General features: G+C 49.7%; 1 pseudogene; it reads right to left on the bottom strand.

Moving 5' to 3' along the window:
- Nucleotides 1-237: 237 nt before the first annotated feature.
- Nucleotides 238-789, bottom strand: LOC115865500 (large ribosomal subunit protein eL14 pseudogene; annotated as a pseudogene).
- Between the last annotated feature and the right edge of the window lie 9,875 nt (nt 790-10,664).

Raw genomic sequence — 10,664 nt, 5'->3', positions numbered from 1 at the left:
TTTTTTTTTTCAGTTTTTCCTTTGTCTTTTTTTTTTTAACATCTTTATTGGAGTATAATTGCTTTACAATGATGTGTTAGTTTCTGCTTTATAACAAAGTGAATCAGCTATACATATACATATATCCCCATATCTCCTCCCTCTTGCGTCTCCCTCCCACGCTCCCTATTCCACCCCTCATTTTTTTTTTTTTGTCAAAAAGAACCTTTATTCTGTTTATAACAGCCTCGTATGCTCTCATGCTTTCTTGCCAGATGCCTTTGGAGCAGGTGACTTCTTACCCATAGCGGTCATCTTTTTTGCTGGAACCTTTGCAGCAGCTGCCGTAGCTGCCTCCTTAGCAACAAGTGCTTTCTTGGGAGAAGTCTTCAGGGGAGCTGTCCTTTGAAGTTTCTTAACTTCAAGCTTGATTAGTCTGTTCCTCATTTTCCTCGCCTTCGTGACTTTATAACGATCAAAATCTGTCATCCTGGCTTTCTTTTCTCTGGCTTCAATCTTCTTGGCCCACCTTGTGGCTGCCCACTTTGCCTTGATATCTGCCTTCTCCCAGGCTTCTCGACAGACTTCTGCCGGGCCCTGTGTGGAAACTTGAGCGGGAAGTCAGTGAGCTGCAATGCATTTGAAAGGCATAGCCTGTCTCCTTACTTGAGTGCAAGGTCCATCCACCAAAGCCCTGTTCTGATCAATAATATCTACAATCGCGACCAGCCTCCCAGCATGAGACCCAAAGGAGACGTAGGCCACCCGGCCAACCTCCACGAAGCGCCTGAAACACCATATTGACAGCATTCGGCGAAAAGGAAAGACCACCCCATATTTTTGTTTTGTTTGTTTGTTTTGGGTTTTTTGCCAGACTTTCGGGATCCTACATCCCTGACCAGGGATCGAACCTGTGCCTCCTGAAGTGGAAGCACAGAATCCTAACCACTGGACCACCAGGGAAGTCCCCAGAGATGATTTTCTTCTAGTCAACACACACACACACACACACACACACACACACACACACACACGATTTGTAAAATACAAGAGAAGGCATTGAGTACTACACAAAAGCTTGGCCGCTCACCCCAGGACCTGTTTCTCCCTCTGGGACACCCCAGGGCACTCCTAGACTGGGAAGAACTGAGAAATCCTGGGCTTTGAACAAAGACTGCCCCTCTCCCAGTGGGTAAGGGTGAGGCAGGGACCCCAAAGGTCCTGAGCTTGAGCCCTGCCCCTCTTCTTTACCTGCAGCCCCAGTCCCCACCCCTCCTCTGCCCAGCCAGCTCTCAGCTCCCTCCTCCCACCACCATTTCCGGAGGATTCCCCACCCCCACTCTGTAGCGTAGCAAAAGGGGAAGCGGGGTTGGGTGGGGAAGTTTCCAGGGAGGTAAATTTAGGTCAGTCCCACCAGCAGGTCACACCACCAGTGCTCCCACAGACCCCTGGTAGCCTGTCTCCTGCTACCCCTGCCTCTCAGCCCATAGCCTCACTGGAACAGACACCAGGCAGGCTCACTGCCAGCAGAGCACATCACCCAGGTTCCAGCCCCAGCTCAGCCATTCACAGGCTGTGTGACCTTGGGCAAGTGCCCTAACCTCTCTGTGCCTCAGGTTCCTCGCTTGCAAAAGCACAGGAGTACGCATCTCACGGGGCTGTTCAGGGATCAGATGAGTTCATTTAAAATAATGACTGGGGCTTCCCTGGTGGCACAGTGGTTAAGAATCCACCTACCAATGCAGGGAACACGGGTTCGAACACTGGTCCGGGAAGATCCCACATGCTGCAGAGCAGCTAAGCTTGTGCACTGCAACTACTGAGCCTGCGTGCCTAGAGCCCATGCTCCGCAGCAAGAGAAGCCACTGTGATGAGAAGCCGGCGTGCAGCAACGCAGCCAAAAATAAATAAATAAATTTATTTTAAAAAATAAAATAAAATAATGTCTGCCATGTAAATTCCCCGTGATGGTTTCTGGCTAATGTTATTATTTTGAATAGGCGAGAAACGGAGGACAAGGCCTGCATTTGAGAAATAATCAGTAAATGCAATTTTCCCCTCCCCAGTCCTCCTCTTTTTCCTCTCGCTGCTCCTGCCCCAGCAAGCTCTGGAGGCCAAGCTCAAGGTCTGAATTAATCCTTCACCTGCTGACCTTCAGCCCCACCTGTCCAGCAAAGTTGCACAGCGGCCTCCCTTGCCTGGGTGCTGAGGGCGGTCCCTGCCGTTTGGGGGCCCATCCCCCCTCCTCTTGCCCTCGTCCACAGAGGCGGGCAGCCACGGGGCCTCCTACCACCCCACAGCTCTACCCTGGGCTGACACTAGGGACACGCAGACAGACACAAGGAATCTCCAGTGCATGCCTCCCACGGACACCTGGACATCTCCTGTCCAATCCAGCCCCTTCCCTCCCAACCTGCTGGTGTCCTGCGCTCCCCACTCAGGGACACCCAGCTGGCTACCAGGCCACAGAGGGACATCGTGCTAGGTGCACAGTCAAAGCCTGTCCTGCAATCTCCCTCCCACCCCTCTCTCTTTCCTTTCCCCAGTCCCTCCAGTATCCAGACACCCTCCTCTCAGAAAACAGTCCCCTTTCACTCTGTTCTCTCCGTGCAATGCCCATGCTGAGCCCCGTGACCCTCCAGATTGCTAATCAGAGCATGATGCCCTCCTATGAAAACCGACTGTGGCTCCAGGAAGTCTGAGCCCCAGGGCCCCTAGGCCTGAGTGGACAGCCTCCCCCAGGCTGTCCCCTTGGGTCACACTGGGCTTTTGTTTTCAGTGGAACCCCCCCTTGCCCAGCCCTCTGCATCCCTGCCCACCTGTCCCTTCAGCTGAGGGACATTCAGTCCTTGGGAAGGTTATCCCGACCTCCTAGCCACATCCTGGACATCCTGTTCTCACCCCCGCCACACACCCACACACCCACCATGTTGACCTGGAATCACCAAGGGGTCTCCTCATAAGCTTCAGCTCACAGGCCCCAGAGGAAAGACCCTGCAATTAACACTGGCATCAAAACCCCAGAGCGAGGAAATAAAAGGGTTGATTGGAACGAACCATAACTTTCAAAACAGAGTCCAAATTATGACAAGGAATTCATTCACCTTATAGTGAACAAGATGTGGGTTATAACTGAAACTACAGGTAACTCTTGAAACAAATTCATTGGGTGCTTTTTTATGGAGGGTGGGGCATTCCCCCCCATGAATTTGTATTTAATAATTCACATGTAATCTTCCAATAGCATTCTGGAAAGAGTCATTTTGGGGGACAGACAGACACACACACACACAAAGAGAACAAAACATAAAAAGTGGGAGGGTATGGTGAGTTGAATTGTGTCCCCCCCTCAAAAGATAGGCTGAAATCTTAACCTCCAGTACCTGTGAATGTGACCTTATTTGGAAATAGGGTCTTTTGAAAAGATATTTATTTATTTATTTGGTTGCGTCGGGTCTTAGTTGCGGCTCGTGGGCTCCTTAGTTGTGGCATGCAAACTCTTAGTCGCGGCCTGCATGTGAGGTCTAGTTCCCTGACCAGGGATCAAACCTGGGCCCCCTGCATCAGGAGCGCGGAGTCCTAACTAATGCACCACCAGGGAAGTCCCTGGAAATAGAGTCTTTGCAGATGTAATCAAGGTACGATGAGGTCATCTTGGGGCAGAGTGGGCCCTAAATCCAATGACTGGTGTACTTATAAGAGAAATTTGGAGAGAGCAAAACACACACACAGAGAAGTGAAGACAGGCAGAAACGAGCGATGCTGCTGCAAGCTGAGGAACGCCTAGGAGTGCCGGCAGCCACCAGAAACTAGGCAGAGGGAGGAAAGATTCTTCCCTAGAGCCTTTGGAGGAAGCGTGTCCCTGCCAACACCTTGATTTTGTCTGTTTGTTTGTTTGTTTTAGCCGCACTGTGAGGCTTGCAGGATCTTAGCTCCCTGACCGGGGATTGAACCCATGTCCCCTGCAGTGGAAGCACAGAGTCCTAACCACTGGACCGCCAGGGAAGTCCCTTGATTTTTGGATTTTGAACTTTCAGAACTATGAGAGAATATGTTTCTATCTTTAAGCCAACCAGTTCATGATAGTGTGTTACCACAGCCCCAGGCAAACCACACACAGGTCTCAGGGTCTGATTCATTTTGCATTTGAGTCATGCTCCCTGGAGCAACCAATCCTGCCTTTGCCAATGGCCCCCTTCTCCATGTTTAATTATGTCTTGGACTGACCACCAAGTCTTTCTTTGTCAATGACTTATCAGCGTTTTTGGTCCCTCTCTATAGCCTCTTCTGTCTACCGATTGGAATCTCACCAGGTTGCAAGATTTGTCATATCATTTTGCGATCGACTTGCAGTGTGTTAGCATTGTGTTTTTGTGGAATGTTTATAATATCCCACAAGCAGAGAATGACTGATTCCCACCCCATCCCCCCAAAAAGTCATGTCCCATGGGTGTGGCTCAGTTCTGGGAAAAAACTTGGAGGTTTGAGTGGGGACCAATTTCCTAAATTATCAATTTAGTAGGAAACAGTTTTCATATTGTGACAATTCTAATGTCTCCCCATATTTCAAAACTATCCTCCTTGAAGATGGGACAGCTCTAGGGATCTCCCCAAAACTGCATCTAAAAAGATGGATGACGCAAGTGCTCTTGGGACAACTGGGAACACAAATCTGGATCCCTACTTCACACCACGCCTCAACATAAATTCCTGATGGATCAAAGTTTTACATGGGAAAAATCAGATCATAAAAGCACTATGAAGAAAACACATGGGGACTTTTTAAAAATAATAATTTGAGAGTAGGTAAGGCTTTTTTTTTTTCGGCTGTGCTGCAAGGCACGTGGGATCTTAGTTCCCCGACCGGGGACTGAACCCAGGTCCTTGGCAGTGAAAGTGCTGAGTCCTAACCACTGGACTGCAGGGAATTCCCTGTAAGGCCTTTCTAAGAAAAATAAATTAAACATAAAAACCGCAAAAGAGGGTTTCCCTGGTGGCGCAGTGGCTGAGAGTCCGCCTGCTGATGCAGGGAACATGAATGAGTTCGTGCCCCGGTCCGGGAAGATCCCACATGCCGCGGAGCAGCTGGGCCCATGAGCCATGGCCGCTGAGCCTGTGCGTCCGGAGCCTGTGCTCCGCAACGGGAGATGCCACGACAGTGAGAGGCCTGCGTACCGCAAAAAAAAAAAAAAAAAAAAACCGCAAAAGAAAGAGGTGGATAAGTCCAACTTCCTAAAATCCAAATAGACTTGTGGGGAGAAAACATTATAAACAAGGTAAAAATACAACTCGGGGGGTACAGAAATATTTATAATAGAATGCTACTCAGCCATAAAAGAGAATGAAATAATGCCATTTGCCACAACATGGATGGACCTAGAGATTCTCATAGTAAGTGAAGTAAGTCAGACAGAGAAAGACAAATATTATATGATATCACTTATATGTGGAATCTAAAATATGACTCAAATGAACTTATCTATGGAACAGAAACAGACTCACAGACATAGAGAATAGACTTGTGGTTTCCAAGGCGGTGGGGAGGGATGGATTGGGAGTTTGGGATTAGCAGATGCAAACTAATACATAGAGAATGGATAAACAACAAGGTCCTACTGTATAGCACAGGGAACTACATTCAATATCCTGTGATAAACCGTAATGGAAAAGAATATGAAAAAGAATGTATATATATGTATAACTGAATCACTTTGCTGTAAAGCAGAAATTAATACAACATTGTAAATCAACTATATTTCAATAAAGTAAATTTTAAAAAATGCAACTGAGGTGAGTGTGGATATTACAGCTCATATCAGAGAATAAGTCATTTCCTTAATATTAAAAAGAGTTTCTAGGTGTATTTTATCATAAGTTTTAAAGCCTAACTAAAACAAAACAAAACTAAAGAAAAAAATTTTTTCCAGGAAAAGAATATAGAGATCCACCTTTTTTTTTTTTTTTTTTTTGCGGTACAGGGGCCTCTCACTGTTGTGGCCTCTCCCGTTGCGGGGCACAGGCTCCGGACGCGCAGGCTCAGCGGCCATGGCTCACGGGCCCAGTTGCTCCGCAGCATGTGGGATCTTCCCGGACCGGGGCACGAACCCGTGTCCCCTGCATTGGCAGGTGGACTCTCAACCAATGCGCCACCAGGGAAGCCCAAGATCCACCTTTTAAAGACCGAGAGGATGCGCAGCCTCACCCCAAATAATAAAAACGCAAATTAGAACTGCAAGATTTTTAACCTCTCAGATTAGCAAAGTCCGATAGTTCTGCCCTTGTGGAGGGTGGGAGCCTTGCTACAACAGCTGTCAAAATTCTACCCTCCCACACGCCCTGACTAGCAATTCTACTCCTAGGAACTTATGATGATCTACTCACCCTGACTCAACATCACCTCTGCACCAGGTTACTCATTACACCGTTACTTAGATTAGAAGCAAACTTCTTGTCCGTGGATAGGGGACTTGTTCCCTTAAAAACAAAACGTGGTGAGAGCTGCCCAGCTCTGTGGCTACAGTAAAAACCCTTGACTTGAAGAGTGTAAATTGAGGAATTGGATAGCATGTGAATTATATCTCTAAGGCTGTTACGTAATAAGAATAAAACAAAACACTCACTCCCCCTTTCCAAAAAACAAAAACAACAGCAACAAAAAAGAGACTTCTTTATGTATGGATATCAAAGCACTCCTAAAAGTATTAAATTAAAAAACAAGATTCAGGTGCCTCAAAAAGTTCACATAGGGCTTCCCTGGTGGCGCAGTGGTTGAGAGTCCGCCTGCCGATGCAGGGGACACGGGTTCGAGCCCCGGTCCGGGAAGATCCCACATGCCGCGGAGCGGCTGGGCCCGTGAGCCATGGCCGCTGAGCCTGCGCGTCCGGAGCCTGTGCTCCGCAACGGGAGAGGCCACAACAGTGAGAGGCCCGCATAGTGCAAAAAAAAAAAAAAAAAAGTTCACATAGAGTTACCATGTGACCCAGCAATTCCTCTTCTGGGTCTATACCCAAAGGAATTGAAAGCAGACACTCAATGGGATAGTCGTACACCCATGTTCATAGCAGCATACTTTACAACAGCCAAAAGGTGGAAGCAACCCCAGTGTCCATCAACAGATGAGTGGATAAACAAAATGTGGTCCATCCCTGCAATGGAACAGCCCGGATGAACCGTGAGAACATGATGCTCAATGAAGTAAGCCAGACACCAAAGGACAAATACTGTCTGATTCCACTTCTAGGAGGTCCCTAGAGGAGTCAGATCCATGGAGACAGAAAGTAGATGGTGGGGGCCAGAGGCTGGGGGAGGGGGATGGGGAGAGTGTTTAATGCGGACAGTGTTTCAGTTTGGGAAGATGAAAAGTTCTGGAGACGGATGGTGGGGATGCTGTACAACAAAGTAAATGCGCTTAATGCCACTGAACTGGACACTCGACGTGGTTAAAATCGTACATTTTATGTTACGTCTATTTTAACATCCATTTGAAAATATCAAGATGCAAAAGAATGAATAAGGTGCAAGTTATTCTTTCAAAATAGAGAAAGAAAAGAAAAGAAGATGTTCATTTCTACACAGAGACTCTTTCAGGAAGCTGAACCCATGAATTGAGCTGCTGGGGGCCTGGGAGACAAACATGGTGGGAGAAATTTGACTGTTATAGGAAAGCCTTGGGCAGCTTTTTTTTTTTTTTTTTTTTTTTTTTTTTTTGCGGTACGCGGGCCTCTCACTGCTGCGGCCTCTTCCGTTGCGGAGCACAGGCTCCGGACGCGCAGGCTCAGCGGCCATGGCTCGCGGACCCAGCCGCTCCGCGGCATGTGGGATCTTCCCGGACCGGGTCACGAACCCGTGTCCCCTGCATCGGCAGGCGGATTCTCAACCACTGCACCACCAGGGAAGCCCCTTGGGCAGCTTTTGAATGGTAGATATTTACTGTTCCAAAGCGGAAACGTTCTAATCAGAGATTGTCATCTCCTATTTGAAAAACGCTTTTAAAATAGTACTCCTGGGAATCCCCTGGAGGTCCAGTGGTTAGGGCTCCAGGCTGTCACTGCCCAGGGCCCGAGTTCGATCCCTGCTCGGGATCCCGCAAGCCGAGCGGCGCAGCCAAAAAATAAATGAAATGAAATAAAATAGGACCCCCAAGTTCCTCCTAATAAAATCTAAGAGAGGGGATGGTGTCTTCGATCGGTGGGTATCGGCATGAGGGCTCCCATCCTGGCTACGTCACCGCGGGCAAATCATCTCCCCTCCCAGAAGGATGATCAACCACCACGTTTTCCTCGGGGCCATCCTGGTTTGAGTCCAGGCACCAGGTGGTTGGTCCCAGTACCTCAGGGCTCAGAGGTTTTTATCTGCTGAATCGCACAGACCTTGCGGGCATGCAGGTGAGGATGAGGGGAAATGGCAGGCTTCTCAGATGCTCTCAGGGTGTCGGAGCACCGGGCAGGAGTCAGGAACCAGGGCTTCCTGTGAGCCGGAAGGTAAGGGTGAGTGGTGAGTGGTGCACACACAAGAGGTACAGGGGTCCTTTCCCTTGTCTCACCGACAGCGGGCCAGGCCAGCCCTGACCTCCCCAGGGACAGAGATGAAGGGGGAAGGAGAGAACCAGCCCTGGGGGAATGGGTGAGTGGAGAGTCTGAGTGAAGGAAGATGAGGGTCCCCGGTGCCCCCACCCACCCAACAAAGGGAAAGAAAGCGGACAGAGAATAAGAGATCTGAAGGAGCTGGCTTCCAAGACAACTCCTCCCCGCGGCTGTGTGGCCTAGGGCAGCTTCCTGCACCCCTCTGGGCTCGAGTCCTCATCTGTGAAATGGGAATTTTCACTGCACTTGCTTCACGGACATGGCTGCATAGGTTCATTTCTGTAAACCTCTCAGCACAGCGCCTGGCATCAACCTGACCGTGGAACTCAAACCCGGTTATAGCCTCTGGGGCTCCGGGAGCTGAGAGAGGGCTAGACTGGTGGCAGAGGGAAGCTGGGTGCTCTGAGCACCTACTCTGGGCAGCTGAGGACACAGGCATGGAGCCAGGAGGGCACTGGGGTGGGGGTAGAGGGGAAGCAGCAGGATTAGAGAGGAGCTGGACGCTGTTCTGCGGGGGAAGAGGGTGAGATCCAGCACCTGCTGGGCAGGGGAAGCTAAGGCTGCGGTCTGTCCCTGCTTCAGATGCATGTACACAGGCACCCACAGAAACCTAGACAGACAATGGACACACAGACACCCCCAAAGACGGACTGACACACAGATGGACACACACACACCTAGAGACACACCCAGACAAATACACAGAGACACACAGAGACAGACATACACATACACTCCCAGATACACAAGAAAACACAGAGAAACACACAGATTTAGATGGACATAGAGACACACAGACACACCCAGACAGGCACACCCAGCAAGCGCTCTTTCTAAGCCTTTTCTCAGGCAAACTCCACTTCTTGCCTTGCCTCCCTTCATCCTCTCTGCCTTTAATGAACATTTATGAAGCACCACTGTATGCCGGGCCGTGTTCTAGGTGGCACAGGGTGGGTTTGATTAAGAACCAAGAGGGCCACATGGACACGCAGGAAAAGTATTTCAGCAGAGGGAACAGCCAGTGCAAAGGCCTCTCCTGTCCCTCATCCTCCCCCATCCCATCCCGTCCCCCAGCCCTGACTCAAGCCATTTGGAATGGGAGGAAATACGGAGAGAGTGGTCCCCGTAGGATCCCCCTACCCCAGTTGGCCTGGTTATCTTCCATTCCATAGAAGAGGATGCCACGGGGCTCAGAGAGGCTGTGTCATATACCCGAGGTCACACAGCACAAATGTGGGCTCAGAGCTGCCTGAATTGAGGGCCTCTGTCCGGCCACGGGCCTGAGACAGCAGACACCTGCCCAGTGTGAGGGGCTGGCGTGAGAGTCACTAAGTTGGACACTCCAGGGCACGGAGAGGCAGTGACAGATAGAGAGACATCTGGGACTTCGGTCCCTACCCCACCAGAACAGGGGAGCAGCAGCCCCTGAGGCCACTAGAGGGGGCAAAGGGTCCCAAGGAGTGGGTGATGGGGACACATAGCAAGGGTTGTGGGTCTGACCTGGATGGGTCCTCAGGATGCTGATTTGGAAACTGCGTCAAGATAGGAGGGAGTCTGACAGTGCAAGCAGGTCTCTGGATGGGAGGTTGGGGCTCTGTCTGAGTCTCCTATTGCTACAGTAACAAATCATCACAACATGGTGGCTTAAAACAGTACACATTTTACCTGATAGTTCTGGAGGTCAGAACAAAAATGGGTCTCACTGGGCTAAAATCAAGGTGTCAGCAGGGCTGGATTCCTTCTGGAAGCTCTTGGTGAGAATCTGTTTCCTGGACTTTTCCGGTTTCTAGAGGCTGCCTACATCCATTGGCTCGTGGTCCCATCAGCCATGTTCAAAATCAACAGTATAGCGTCTTCCAATCTGTCTTTCTCTGACTCCCCTCCCTCTCTCTTATAAAGACCCTTGTGATGACATTGGATCATTCCCCCCCCCATCTCCAGATCCTTTAACTTAATCACGCATGCAAAGTGCCTTTTGCCTTGTAAGGTCACATATTCACAGGTTCCAGGGGTTAGGATGTGTGGGCATCATTATTCCACCTAGCACAGGGCCCATCGTCCAAGGTCCAGGGTCCAGCCTCCAGTCCTGGCCATGATGGCCCC

Source organism: Globicephala melas, chromosome 3 (genome assembly GCF_963455315.2).
Source record: "Globicephala melas chromosome 3, mGloMel1.2, whole genome shotgun sequence".
NCBI classification, from domain to species: domain Eukaryota; kingdom Metazoa; phylum Chordata; class Mammalia; order Artiodactyla; family Delphinidae; genus Globicephala; species Globicephala melas.
The sequence above is the reverse complement of the archived record's forward strand: the minus strand, read 5'-3'. Positions and strand labels throughout refer to the sequence as shown.